At 46.5% G+C, this 14,935-nt stretch overlaps 1 long non-coding RNA gene across 1 annotated transcript in view; it reads left to right on the forward strand.

Moving 5' to 3' along the window:
• Positions 1–14,935, forward strand: part of LOC126523365 (uncharacterized) — a 49,421-nt gene that overhangs the window by 21,747 nt on the left and 12,739 nt on the right. Inside the window, exons 7-10 of the long non-coding RNA XR_008610806.1 lie at positions 1,399–1,507; positions 3,982–4,098; positions 8,442–8,552; positions 12,107–12,231. This is a non-coding gene — a long non-coding RNA (uncharacterized lncRNA). The remainder of the gene's footprint in view (positions 1–1,398; positions 1,508–3,981; positions 4,099–8,441; positions 8,553–12,106; positions 12,232–14,935) is intronic.

A 14,935-nucleotide genomic window follows, 5' to 3' on the forward strand; every position in this document is an offset into this window, starting at 1 on the left:
GTTTACTGCCACAACAGTTACCTGTCGCAGCAGACCGTGACTACCAACTTGTTGTTATTGTGCTAAGGCACCCAACTTTCGTATTCATCCGCTAAAGTATCGTCATTTCTCGCGATGTGATTTTCCTTCCTCTCTGTTCAGAACAGAAGCGCGCCATCACAATGCTCAGGGGCGAGGGGCCAATGTCGGTCTTGAACACTATACGTTTTTCATCATTCCGTGCCCCCGCTGCTGGCCAATTTTCAGGCATCAACCATGGACTAGACAGTTCAGCTGCGGTCATCAGGCCTTTCACTGCTATGTGAAGCAATCTCCCCTCGCCGCTCTGTCATGCAGCACATACGTATATTTGCCTAAAGCTGGCTCACCTGGCTTTCAGCCGTGTTGTGGCCTCCTATACATATGTACTGTTAAGTTAATTTTAGTTAGGAACAGGAAAATATTATGGTGCACTTCTAAATTATGCTGTGAGCGGAGGCCTTCTAGTATGTTGGAATTGTAACATCTTTAGTTCTCATGTATTTTTATACGTGTAAGATATAATAAAAAAACACGAAATTTACGTGGTGTGTTGCAGAGATTACTGACTGCGGACCTTATAGCTTATTTTAGCGTTGAAACAGTTTGCTTGTTAGGAAATTGCCGTTCAATTGAGCTGTCGAGCTTCTTGCAATTATTACTAGAGGGAACTCTGTCACTGCGATCGTTCAGCCACCATGGGATGTGTAGTGCATGGATTTGAGCGGTTCTTCGTGCTTGTGGAATCAGATTTTCTAGAGGCTTTGTTTTTTACGCATTATCTCACGTTAGTGTCCTCAATTTCGAAGCAATATACATCTTTCTAAATACAATAGACTGCGTGTGAACACGTATAATAGCTACTTCCAGCGGTTCAGCACGTCGACGTGGCCGAAGGTTTCGACGCGCTGGCTTCCCGCGCAAAATTGTGTTCTACGCTGTTTATCGATGTATGTTTCCCTGGCACAAGGGTTTCAATACCCCTCATCTGATCTAGAGGTCCCGTGTTCAAATACTGCAGTCGCACAATATTAATAAAGATAGTTCGTTATTTGTAATTCAGTACTTTATTGAAAATGCCACGAAGCCGTTTGAATCCAGGAGGAAGATGTTTAGGCAAATAAGTTTACTAACCATCAGTCCTATAATGGCTTAACCTACCCGCTTGCAGCTGCCGCAGACACAGGAGCCACAGTTCCCTCTAGTAATTATTGCACGCAACTGATTGAACCAAACCTACACGCGCAATGAAGTTACCCACTATAGCTGTAATGTCGACATAATAAACACATGTGCACTTATTACGAATGACTCGGCAACACCCGTCAAATACATTTCACTGTTTTCTTTTCTCTCCACTCTCGCATCGTTGTGACGAAGGTGGTCGGAAACCTCGGGCAACACGCGAGCGAGCAGCAGTTGTGTTGGAAACTGCCGGAGGATGGTGAGAGTAGCGCCCATGCCGCAGAACCGAGGGAATGGTCACGTGGTAGGTAGCGATTGCTTTGACATGTCAGCTTTGGAAGTGCAGTGTTTGCACTGCCTGACTCACTGGGTGCGACGGGGTGCTTAAAACGTTAGCTTAAAGAAGCTTAAGAAAATTTGCAGCACTACAGGTTCTTCAAGAGAATGCATTCGGAAATGTTCGAAAGGAACTAGGCAAGGTAATATAAATTATTCCTTTCGAGTTGCTTTTCTTACAGCAGCACCTTTTTAAAAGTGGTTCGATGTAGCAATCGGACAATGCTTAACATTGGCTGAACTGGTGGAACATGAACTCGATTTAGACAAAATGAATAGGTCGACTTTAGCACCAGAATTGAAATTCGTTGCCCAAAGACAGCCGTTTTCGGTACTGCAAAAAGCCGAAAATGATAGTCTTGTGTGAAGCGAAGTTTACGCAGAAATGCAAGTTTAAATGCCGAAAAGCAGCACTGCCAGGCCTTATGAAGCACCCATGAGCTACGTTGCTGCCTGTGAAACGGCAGCATTGGGTGGGTAGCGGGAGGGGGGTTGACGGCCCGGCACGATCACCTCTTTGAAAGTTCATTATGATCTCAAGTATTCTATAGAATTTTGTTCGCATTTTCGGCACTTAGCAGGAGCATGGAGAAACGAAGGTAAAGGAATGTTCGCTGTAATTTAAGATTACTTAGGAACCGCTGCTGTGCATTTGTACGAGATCAGTTGGCGCACGTTAGCTGTTGCAATCGCGATATATGCCACGTGGACAGCGATCGGGTAGTTACTACGGGCTTTGATATCTATCGCGAAGGTTGTTGACCAGGCAGATGATGATCACTGAATGGGCTAAGTTTTCTCAGACTATCACTTACAAATTGTGCCGAATGTATTTTTTTTTATGAACGAGAGATAAAAAATTTGCACCGTGCATAACGCAAAGCAAGTATACTTATGCTAGAATAGTAAGCTGTTGGTCTAGTCGGTTTGACATGATTTTTGCAAAAGGGAGTGCAGAGGCGGTGCGGAAAAGGGAGACGTGGGTAGGAAGGACGCAGGAAAGAGCGTCCTTCCTATCCACGTCTCCCTTTTCCGCACCGCTTCTGCGCACCCCTTTGCAAAAATTATACTTATGCATTTCGCTCTCAGCAACTAATCACTCATTGTGACTCCACTTCCCGTAGATAATGGTCAAGCTTTAGCTCCAAGCTATCTGTACTAAAGGCATTCCCTTTATTATTTTCAGTTTCACTTCTTGCATAGAGGCTCACTAAGAACGCCTACTTCAAATGCGAGGATTTTCATGCCGACTTCTATATGTAAAGGTCTTTACGTAAAGCGGCTTTCTATACGTAAATCAGCTTTCCAAATTTGCACATATTTATATTTCGGCCCTCACTCCTCCGACGTTACAGCTGGTTGCCCCAATGCGCCCTCCTCATTGGGGCTTCTTGCAAATCACTCTTGCAAACCGATAAAACCTAATGGATGCTGCAAAGTGTCAATGAGCTTCCTTAAGATTTATCAAAATCAGCATTTGATGAACATGTGAACATGATTTATCTACTGAGGCATGAGCAGGGAAGGCGTGCGTCGTGCTCTTGTTCATCTTGATCGATAATTTGGAGGTCAGGTGATGCTCTGCACAGATTTCCTCGACTCACTTTTTGGCGCAAACTTAAGACCCGATGACAGTGCCTTCGCGCTATCTATTTGTATGTGCAATGCACTACAGAACGCGACGTTAGGCTGTGTTTTGTGGTGCATTGCAGTGACTCACCGTCTTCCTTTACATATAGAAGGCTATGGCATGTGATATAGGAACCAATCGGCTTATAATAAGAGATAACGCAAATTGGTTTGTTTTACGAACACATTTCTGATTGTCAGCAAAATAAGAGGGAAATTCATAGGAAGAATGCTCTCAGTTGAACTGCGGCCTAATATGTAATGTCGCTGGCAGCAACGTTTCGACAAGGACTTGTCTTGACTTCTTTTGACTTGCTCTGGCGAATCAAAATCCACTAGTCGAAAGGCTGGCTCCAGCACATTGCTTATTTCAACAACTCTGATCACATTGTTCGTTACAACGCTCAGATTTGCCATGACTGAAGAACAGCTAAGACTAGTTATGCCTCCGTGACAGCATTTAATGCTGCTATAGCTGGCTGACAGTTACACTGCTGAAGGGCTTCGAACGAGATCAGAAAGCTGATAACACATAGAAAGATAGGTAGGTTGACTGCATATTACCAGCCCCCGAATCTTGTATTCCAAATGTGAAAATTTAGCGCCACTAACACGTCACAACCATTTTTGATCACATTGTAGTGTAGGTATATATGCAATGAATTGTGTGACCAATAATTGTAGTGCACCTAAGAGCTCGGATATTGACTGGCGCTTTCATCTTGTGTATATTTGATGAAGCGATATGCAGATTACGAGTTCGAATATTTCTGAATACGTTATTCGATTTTCACGCTTTACGGCGCGGATCAGCCCAACCGGGGTGAGACGGATGCGAACAGCCCCGTTCTTGAGTGCCCTGAAAATTGCACCGAGGGACTGCCCAGGTACAGGTACCGAACGGGACGGGACCCAAGTCCTCCAGGAGCCGTAAGTTTGACTTGTCCGTTTTTGGAATATGACGGTGTTTTTTATGCTCGGCTCTGGGTGACGTGACGGGCCTACAATGTCCTAAAGCCTAACATCCTAACCGCTAACAGTTTCGCTGTGGTGGTCCTCGATACTGTGTGCATCCCTCACGCAGGCAGCTCCTATTCTCATTGAAGCGCGAAACGTCACTGAGCGATATTAGTTGGGATTAAGCCTGCTCGAAAGTAACCGCGTAGCGTCTTTTTAAACGCACTTCTCATTGAATCCGACCTGTACGGGCTCAACGAATCTCTGCTGGTGCTATGAAGGAAGGCCCTAGTTTGGCACAATTCGGGATCTCCTCGAGCTCTGGCGATGCCGTCGGATGAATTAGCTAATGATATGAAGGGATGCCTAGGGACGCCTCCAGTTTCCTTACATTAGCTAGATAACCCAAGTGATAACCCATGAGCTAACTCTTGGGTTATCACTGGGGCGTTACCTCATGGGCGGGCCAAAAAGGGGTCACGTGGTCAAATGGTCGGTGCCTTCTTTCAATTTGGTTATCGTTCCACACAGTGCAATGTATTCTTCACACGCATTCGAAAGAAAGAAATTGGTTGGCGTCAGAATGCACCACGCCTGCTCTGTTCGGAAGGTCATGGCAAGTGACTTGCGCAGAGTTGTGTGGATAGGCAGCGGGACATTCTCGGCATTGGGATGCTCTGTTAATTTACCCATTAGACCGAGGTCTACCCAGTGACCCATGTAGTCGGGAAAACGGTTATACATACATACATACATACATACATACATACATACATACATACATACATACATGCATGCGTGCATACTTAATACATACATGCATACATACATACATACATACATACATACATACATACATACATACATACATACATACATACATACATACATACATACATACATACATACATACATACATACATACATACATACATACATACATACATACATACATACTTTAACAATGACTACGTTGAGGCAACATATTTCAAAAAGGATAATATAGGGTACACTATTTCGCTTCCGAAAGGTATAGACAGTGGGTTTAAACTGAGGCTAATTTCGGTATTGGCAATAAAGCGCCACCATGATACTTGTACACTTTAAGTAGTGGCAGCTTTAATGTAAGAATAGAAAAAGAAAGAATCTGGCAGAAAGCATCGAAAATGATCGTAAATTTCAGCGATAGCTTTATTGTGTGATCTGCTGCATATCCGCATGCCGTCCGTGAATCGGGAGATATTACGGGCACGTCAGCGAAGGGCCAATATCACTGACAAAACCAAAGCAAAATGACACCACGACTCGCTATACTTGTTTCAGTCACATCACTCCAGCTGAATCACTGTAGCCGCCGCCACTATCTCAAATCCGTAGTATTCTGGCTGTAACTTCGTTGCAGGGACAATCTATGAAGTCGACACGGAAGTGTCTATTGCGGTTGGGGCGCTATCGGCCACATACAGTGGCCCATGTTGTCTGTTTGGGAAGACAGCACCCAGCACAATAGCTACCAGCCCAAGTTGACTCCCCTTCCATAAACAGCTAGCGACTTACGAACGGGAAGGTACGCCGAAGAGCCAAGGAAAGCTATCGCTTTACTGTTGTATCTGTTCAATGGATGACGAATGAAAATAGTCTCGGTCTAGCTTAGTCTACGATAACCGCGTAGCGCTGGTCGATACTCTATTCACATTGAGTTTGGTCTGCGCTGATTCAGCATGGCTCGTATACCAGGTCGTGGATCGGGAATACCTGACCGTTGTGCCAGGTATCCCACACATGCCCCACAGTCGTCGCACTCACAGCCACCCTGAATCTTTGGTGCCGATCTCGTTCGTGGTCAGTGGTGCCTGGTTGGCTTTCTGACCGCTGGGTCGGCCGCGTCTGATCTCGTTTGCTCGTGGCCACCACTTCCCGTCTCTTCGGCCGCTTGTATCGCCGCCGCACGCTTAATTTTCCTGCGAAGTATTCTTTAGGTATTCCGAGGCACTTTGTGATAGTCGAGTTTGTCTTTCATTGCTCTGGGCGTCTTCAATAAAAGAGAAAATTGGCCCGATGCTGGAATGAAGCGCCCACATCGTAATACCTGAGCCACAAGGCCACGATCTCTCTTTCTTTTTGTTCATTAGGCCGCGATCGCACGCATACACCTCTTGTGCCGACACGAACGAGCGTTTCATACAGACGTCTAGAGCTCGTCGCATAACGCGAGCTTGAGCACGTGCACACGCACCTCTTTGCATTTCTCCACGGGCTCTGGAATAAAATGCGCGAATGAGGGTCAATTTAGCCGCCGTTCTTCAGTTGCTTATAAAAGCAAGAGCATGTCAGTTTCTACCGTTCTTTCCCAGAGGTTGATGTAGCTCTTTAAAGGTTCTGTGGTAACGAAGCGCGCTGTGAAAATTTTTAGCCAGAAAAAAAAAAAATTAGTCGCCATCACATCGCCGTCATACTTAAGTCGTCGCGGTTATCGTATCGATTCCTACACACGTGCTTTGAGGGCCCCTAAGCAACCTCTAACATTATTTATTTGCACATTGCGAACAAAGACGCGCATGGCGTCGATAATGCCGCGACGCTAATATCTGGCGAGTGCACCAGTGCTACACGAGGCGGGAACACAAACAGTGAAAATAAAATTTGTGAAGGTGGTTTAACAGCGAAGATGTAAACAACCAAAATGAGTACCCATTGCGACGTAGCTTGAAAATGTTCACATGACGACATACACATGCACTTTACCTAATTATTAGCCTAAGATGTTTCGACGGCCTGCGACTTGGCTTGCGCCGCTGCTTCGTGGACCTACAAGTAGTGGACCAGAGAGAAGCGAAATATTCCGCCACGTCTACACGTGGCCTTCCCATAGCACTGTCACAAAACAAAGCAGTTGCTAGGCGGGTTCTTCTTTTGTGTGCGAAATGTAGTTACGTCACTCTCTCTTTCGTTTGCTGTAGTCATGCTGCCGTCGTCGCGGCAGCTTGCGCGAGAGTAATAGTTACCGGGAAACGTATGCGGGAAGCGCTACATGTTTCTCATTGCATGTAGGTGCTGGAGAGCGTTATTATTATGTGGTTCGGATGCTCGTTTTGAACTTCATTTGTACGTATGCTGTTCTGTACGTTGTATGCGGAATTCCAAAGAATATACAGATAGTTCACTTCGCTTTGGTGAGTGCTTGTAGCGTAGAGAAGCATATTGGTAAAGAGCGTAGACTCCAGTAGAGCCCTGCGGCCGAGTTACTCCACTGCCGCCAGAGCCCGAGTGGCTGGTCAGATCGCCAATTTTGGCTCCTATGATTTTGGACGTGTGGTTTAGCTCTGTTTTGATTTCGTTTTCGACAGCACGGATCTTGATTGTAGTTTATCTAGCCCTTTTAACATGTTCAACTACATCGTCTATAGTGGAGTGGAAGAGCTTTAATATTAATTTCAATTTTAAGCATGCCGTACATACAGATGTAATAAACTCGTTGATCGCAACCTTTCTTTATCGGAAAAAGCGTCAAGCTTCTCGACGAAGCCAAGCAAGGCTGAAGTAGCTTATGCAATTTGGAAAAATAATGCTATCAGAGCTGTTTCTATTGCAATCTTTTGCCGTTCTTCAGCCGCTTTTCTCAGTTGCACACAATAGGAAGCAGTTGTTGTATAAAAAAGTTCTTGTTTACAATGCGAATTGCAGTAAAAAAATACTGGATCGTACACTTGATAAAGACACAGACCAGAGACACATACCGCAGCAAGAATGTTTTCGCCATGACAAGCAACGAGTCAAGCACTTGCGAACCGCCCCAGGCCCATGCATCGTGTGAATACAGTGAGGTAAACAGCCGCTACGCAACGATCCCAAATAAAAAAATCGATGCACGTACGCCACTGGGTGGTCGTTTGGGCTGGATCTGTGTGGCATCGGAAGCGATATATATGTCTGGCACGTAAGCCATCCTTCTTTCTTTCTCGACACATCCAAGTTGAAATCGCCGATAACGACCACAACGGTAGTGTCATCGCAACTAACAGACGCAGAGCAGCCATGAACCTTACGGGGCTATGAGTCATTGCATTTCCCTTCGCTTCCAGCAGTACGGAGCATTGATGATGACAGTTTATTGAAAAGAACAGAACGCGGGCTTGCTCATTTTTGAGTCCTTGTAGCTAATGTGTCGTGAAGCTGCTGTCTTACTGATGTACTGCCGTAAATTCATACTTGTTAGTTAACACTACTTTGCTCAGTGGACAGCTGTCACATTGGTAATAATTTTTTTTTTATCTCGACCCTTTCTTACACGTCGCGTTTCATTTTATTGCATGAAGGCCGTTCAAGTGATAGGGCAAGATGTAAGCGAACAGCGAGGGTAGACCAACTCCTCAGGAGGGCGCTGCCGACGGTGTCTATTGCCAGAGAAAAAAGGCTGTCAAGCAAGAGTGAGTTTACATTCACATTCTTACTGACCTGCTTCTGTTTTGGATTCGCCGGGTGTAGCATGTCGCGAGTGTGGTTTTCGTGACGGCCAACGATGTTCGTTAGGCAAATTTGTTACGTTTCACAATTGGCTGAGTGACTCCGCCGTTAAGCATGTAACATATGTGCAGGTATGCGCTATAGAAAGCCGTAGCCTCTTTTCCTCGTCGTTATTTGCAAAGCCCGTGTTCATTTGCACCTGTCAGCAGCACAGTTACCAGATTACCAGATAGCGTCGGCTACTGACAGTTTGCGTGCAGATATCTGGCACAATATTGCCAATACTTTTCTTTGCATTACGGGAGAGTGGCGTCAGCATCCTCTACGGTTCTAGAATGATTGGGGGCCGCAGTAAGACATGCTGTTACAGATTACACTAGCACATGGTCTGCCGTGAAACGCACCGAAAGTAGCAGTGCTGATTTTGTAGCTACCACCCTGGTTCCTTCAAAACTTTATATAATAAATATCTGGCCCGTCTCTTCGTTCTTCAAATCGCGTCGCCTGCCGCGGTTCCTAGTGGCTGTGGCGTTGCACTGCCGACGTCGGTGTCACGAATTCCATGCCGGCCGCGGTGCCCACATTTTGGTGGGGGCGAAATGCAAAACGCTCATCTACTTTGATTAACGTACAGGTCAAAGAACCACAGTTGATCAAAATTTGTCTTGTCAAGTATGAACTGATACGTGGTTTTGGCACATAAGACCCCGTTATCTTATTTTTGAACTTTTGCAGATGATGTCAAGTGTTATATGTATATATATATATATATAGTCATGTCATAAGAAGCCATCAAACTCTGACAACGAAATGCGAAAATCGGGCCCCTCGGTTAATCACCTTTCCTCTAGTTTATTACATAACGAAGGTCTCGAATCGCGGAACATGGATGCCTTCAGGTAGCATATGTGGCTTTATTGACCATATTAGAGGTTGGATTGCGCAACATTTTTACGAGACACACAGAAGAGACACACACCACAGAGCGCTTGTGGTGTGTGTCTCTTCTGTGTGTCTCGTAAAAATGTTGCGCAATCCAACCTCTAATATGCTATACCAACACGCCCAGTCGTCAACCTTGGCAAGTTTATTGACCAATCGCCTTCACCCAAAAAAGATAACGTTCTCGGGCCGCTTGCGGCAGAAAGGACGTTCCACGTCCGTCGCCAAGGTCTGTGATTGGTGGCGCGGGTAACACTCCCAGGCTTCTACTAGGAAACATAAATACCCAAGAAAGTGGATGGGGAAATGGCGCCGCGGTGGGTCAATTGGTAGAGCATCGCACGCGAAATGCGAAGGTTGTCGGATCCTCCCCCACCTGCGGCAAGTTGTTTTTTCACCCACTTTCATTTCCATTATTTATTGTTTCTTTATTTCATTTATTGACCACAATTGATTTCCGCTATGTTGTCCTTGGTGTCAATATTTGTTGGCTTCTTATGACATGGCTACAAAGACGGGACTCTCGGTTGACCTCCTTTCTTCTCGTTGATATTACATATATATATATAATATATTCGCCGTACTCGTACTTGTACGCCTGTCCGGGGCACGTGCAACTCAAATCGGTGACCAGACTAGGGCAGAAGGCTATCGGGCCCTCGCGGTGGTGGCCTCGTAGCAAATGCATAATAGTCTAGCATCGGTTATGCCATTGCGGGTGCCTGCATTTGCATACACAGCATGGAAAGTATGTGTTCTTATTGCAAATGTTATAAAAATGCATGCACGTTTTGTGGCGTGACATTCTCAACTTCGCCGTAATACAGCTTTTGCAATCGTCTGCTATGTGGATCGTTTGCACATAGCGTTGGGCATTGCTAATGGCGTCGTCTTCGTTCTGCAGAAAAACTTGATCGTTACGCACTAGCGGCCTGCAGTACTTCACGGAAGCGTCTTGTACTGGTGGGCAAGCCGCACGAGCGCAGCCAACCAATTATTTTTGTTTGAAGTATTTAGCGACCGACGCTATAGCACAACACTCCGGTGACCTAACTCGCTATAGATATTCAGCTCATTATGTCAAACAACAAAGGTCGCCACTTCATGAGGCGAATCGGTGCAGACGTACTAGTGACCATGAAGTTTGCGAACGTACGCTGCACAACTTCGGCTAGTTGAATGTTATACCATGTTCGACTCCAAGTTGTGCAGTGTACATTGACAAACTTCGTGGTCGCTCGTATGTCTGCACCGAACCGCCTCATGATGGGATGACCTTTGTTGTGTGACATTGGGTTACTGGTACTGTTCGCATCATAACAACAGATCGCAACTAGTATACCTGTATATGCATGGTAGTGCACTCTCAGGTACCTTTAAGCGAGAAACTTGTGGAAGGGCAGGAAATATTGAACTTTTTCTCTAAATAGGCGCCTGATTTAAGGTATTTCAACGCCTTAGTTTTGACAAGTAAAATGAGTTTACTTAGTAAAATAAGTGCACTTTAGGTGCTACGGGCTCGAAAGAACGTACGCTGTTTCTTCAAATAAGCGCCAAGGCAAGTACCGCTCGCAAAGCAGGGATATATTGTGTGCACGAATATATATGCACTCCGCACGTATGAAGTAGGTGTGGCCTGAGCCATGGTTGAGCTGGCGCCTTTGGCGGTAGTATTGTCGATGCCGCTGGAACACCCTTTGCAATGCTGGGCATTATTTTGAATCAATCCGCCCATTTTTCCGCGCCATGCTGCCGCCTTCTCATCATTAGGTCGCCATCCCATCCACAGGTCTCAACCTCGAGACAAAAGGAAAAATAGGGAGAAGAGGAAGAACGAGGTCGTGGTATTGAATCCCGTCCACGGCGGCCGCATTTCGATGGGGGCGAAATGCGAATGCACCCGTTTACTTAGGTTTAGGTGCATGTTTAAGAACTCCAGGTGGCCGAAAAGTCCGGCGGCAATCCACAGATGGCAGGTGGACGCCGTAGCTAAAGGGCTGGAGCGTACATTCGGTACTTGGCATGTGCACTTGATTTTGCTTGCTAGGCAGGCTCTGGAGACAGTGGTATAGCGTCCTTACCTGCATTACGGAAGATCAGAGGTGCCGTAGTGTAGAAGGCAAGGACACCACTCTGTGCATCGCAGAGAAGACGGTTGTTCCGTAGCGGATGGCAGTGTCTGGAAGTGTCCGGAATTCTCACAAAGTTGTTCAAAAAACTTGGTTCAGGCTTCAATCTCAGGTTTTATATGCCAAAACCACGATCAGATTATGAGGCAGGCCGTAGTGGAGAGGGGCTGGCGGGGGGGGGGGGGGGGCTGCGAAATATGTTGAACACCTGGAATTTTTTTAGCGTGCATCGAACGTACGACACACGAGCGTTTTTTTTTTTTTGCATTTTGCTCTCATCGAAATGCGGCCCTTGCGGCCAAGACTTCATCCGCCACCCAGAGCCCAGAAGCGACACCCCATAGCAAATGGGATACCGGGGCGGGTGCTTCATGCTTGAATTGAACTTGGTGCAAACAGTTTTTTTTCTCATGTTGGTGCACCATTTACTGTTGTCCTGCATGCAGGTTTCGAGCGAGTCTCATTGTGGAAAGTGGGCGCCTAGCCCAAGCGAACAGCGACGCCGCCCAAAGCCTACAGTTGGGTACCGAAGACTCCAGGTCCGAATCGGAGGAGGAGATAGCGAAGAAGGGTACGTTTGTGGTATCTATATAGGAACTGACTTGCGCGTATAGAATTTAATTAATTAATTAATTTAATTATGGGGTTGAACGTGCCAAAACCACTTTCTGATTATGAGGGACGCCGTAGTGGAGGACTCCGGAAATTTCGACCACCTGGGGATCTTTAACGTGCACCTAAATCTAAGTACACGGGTGTTTTCGCATTTCGCCCCCACCGAAATACGGCCGCCGTGGCCGGGATTCGATCCTGCGACCTCGTGCTCAGCAGCCCAACACCATAGCCACAGAGCAACCACGGCGGGTGTGCGCGTATAGAATCACTCGATGCTGCAGTACATGAGTGAGCAATGCTGTCACTGAGTATTGAAATACAAGGGGGCTATGCAGCAAGACCCGAGTTTTTCATGGTTCGTGATCACCGTGAGCTCTCGAGACGTCCTGATATGAATGAGCTGATGTATCCAGACGTGAAATTAAACCCTCGGCACACCTCCAATTACATTAGCCAGTCTAGACTCACTCTTAGGTTATCGTAACTTGGACGTTACCTCATGGGTGGCGAAAAAGTCACGTGGTCGAACCGTCCGTGCCTTCTTTCATTTATACATTGTTCCACCGAGTGCATTACCTGTGCAAGTAAGCCATAGAAAAGTATTTTATTACGTATTTTTGTTGGTAGTTACTCTATGGTAGTTTATAAACATTTAAGAATGTTCAAGATGTTCACAGACTGTGCTTAAATATAAATTGCTATTTATTGCATTGTGTGTTGTACCGCGAGGGAATGGTAGACATAGAGAGAGATAATGTCCGTACTGGGAGACACGCCCGTGCCGCGTGCAGAAAGGCGGGGCAAGCGGCTTGCACCGAGTGCGGAGATAGATATTGGTACAACCACGGCATTGAGATAGTGTAGTGTGATATCGCGCTGATAAGAATAAGCGGCGCTGCCGCCTCACACTTCGTAGTCTTCCATGTTTGAAACGAGGGGGCGAACCCGCCGTGGTTGCTTAGTGGTTATGGTGTTGGGCTGCTAAGAACGAGGTCGCAGGATCGAATCCCGGCCACGGCGGCCGCATTTCTATGCGGGCGAAATGCGAAAATACCCGTGTACTTAGATTTAGGTGCACGTTAAAGAACCCCAGGTGGCCGATATTTCCGGAGACCCCCACTACGGCGTGCCTCATAATGAGAAAGTGGTTTTGGCACCTAAAACCCCATAATTGAAACGAGGGAGCGCTCATGTTCGACACTTTGTTCTTTGCTGTTTTGGTGCCTTCCGCGCTATCTTTGGCGAACACCTCAAGGTTGGCGACAAGGAAGAATTAATTTGTGAGAGAACTTTGCTTTTCGAAACGAGATTAGGATGGCTTAGAACGCGTACTGATGAAGTGAGGTACGAGCACGAAGAATACTTTCGCCTATAATTCGTCTCGCCGTGATACCGCAGGCTTCTCTCCATTCTTCCTCTCTTGTTTGGCCGGGACCCTACGCTACCTTTTGCCACTGTTCTGCCTGCTAGTCGGAATTCCACATCTGAGTGTGCCCGTGAAGCCATACTCAAAGCACAAGAACCCGCCATATTGCCCGACGTCGACTTGTGGAGTCGCAGGACAATCAGCGGCGCTTATATGACGCTCGCCATCGTGATGTCCATTACACACCAGGCGCCCTGGTTCTCCTCTGGTCGCCGTCCCGACGCGTTGGCCTATCGGAGAAGTTACTTTCACGCTACGCGGGCCCTTACCGTGTCTTGCGTCAAGTAACTGACGAAATCGCCCCTCTTGAACCAACCGTGGCTCAGCAACGCTCCGACGTGGTCCACGACGCGCGTCTTAAGTTGTGTCACTCGCCCGCCTCCTAAACAGCACCGAGCCGGTGCTTCAGCCGCGGGGGGTCATGTGACACGCTGAGGAAGATGTTTTAATCCTGGTCGGAAGAAGACGATGCGCTGGACTTCGCGCGCTGTCTACCCTGGTGTCAGCTGCTGCAACTATTGTAAATATGTTGTAAATATACGTCTGACTGTTTTTAACCCCGTAACAATATTTACAAGTTTACCTGGTCCGACCATTACACTATGCTTGTTATTTTAAGGAGTAAGTGAATATTTACAACTTAGTAACGTAACGATGCGATATAACGATATAACGTATACGATATAACGCATAGAGTCGTGTAAGGGCCGCACCTTCTTGTCGCTGTTTTCGCGAGCCTTACATGGGACCCGGCCATCTGACATAATTTTTGCAACTACGCCTATGAAATAAGCTGTAAACCACAGAGATTACCTCCTCTCGCCATCTAGTAGCGACACGCGAAAGTACGCTGGGCGCGAACATTCCCTCTTCAGCGTGATCGGAATCGGTGCACCGAATACGATTGCTTCTCAGTTGGATTGTTTTTTAAACATTGGCTGTGAAGTTGGGGTGCGGCCTTTACTCGGGTACGGCCCTTCCACGGATTAATACGGTAAGAATTTTCCTTCGTCAAATGGCTTCACTATCAATAATACTGGTTTGCCTTTCCGGCGAAACTGCAACCTGTTTTTTCTTTTCTTCTCTTTTTTTTTTTTTTGCCGCTAGTGCGGGTATAAGCGCAGCTGCGCCTGATTCCTATTGAATCTGGTTTGTAGTGAATCTGCTTTAGCCTCATTTTGATTACTGAGTGAAATTTATATATATTTATGATATTTCCATGCAACTGGCGATG

This window comes from Dermacentor andersoni, chromosome 6 (genome assembly GCF_023375885.2).
Source record: "Dermacentor andersoni chromosome 6, qqDerAnde1_hic_scaffold, whole genome shotgun sequence".
Taxonomy (NCBI): domain Eukaryota; kingdom Metazoa; phylum Arthropoda; class Arachnida; order Ixodida; family Ixodidae; genus Dermacentor; species Dermacentor andersoni.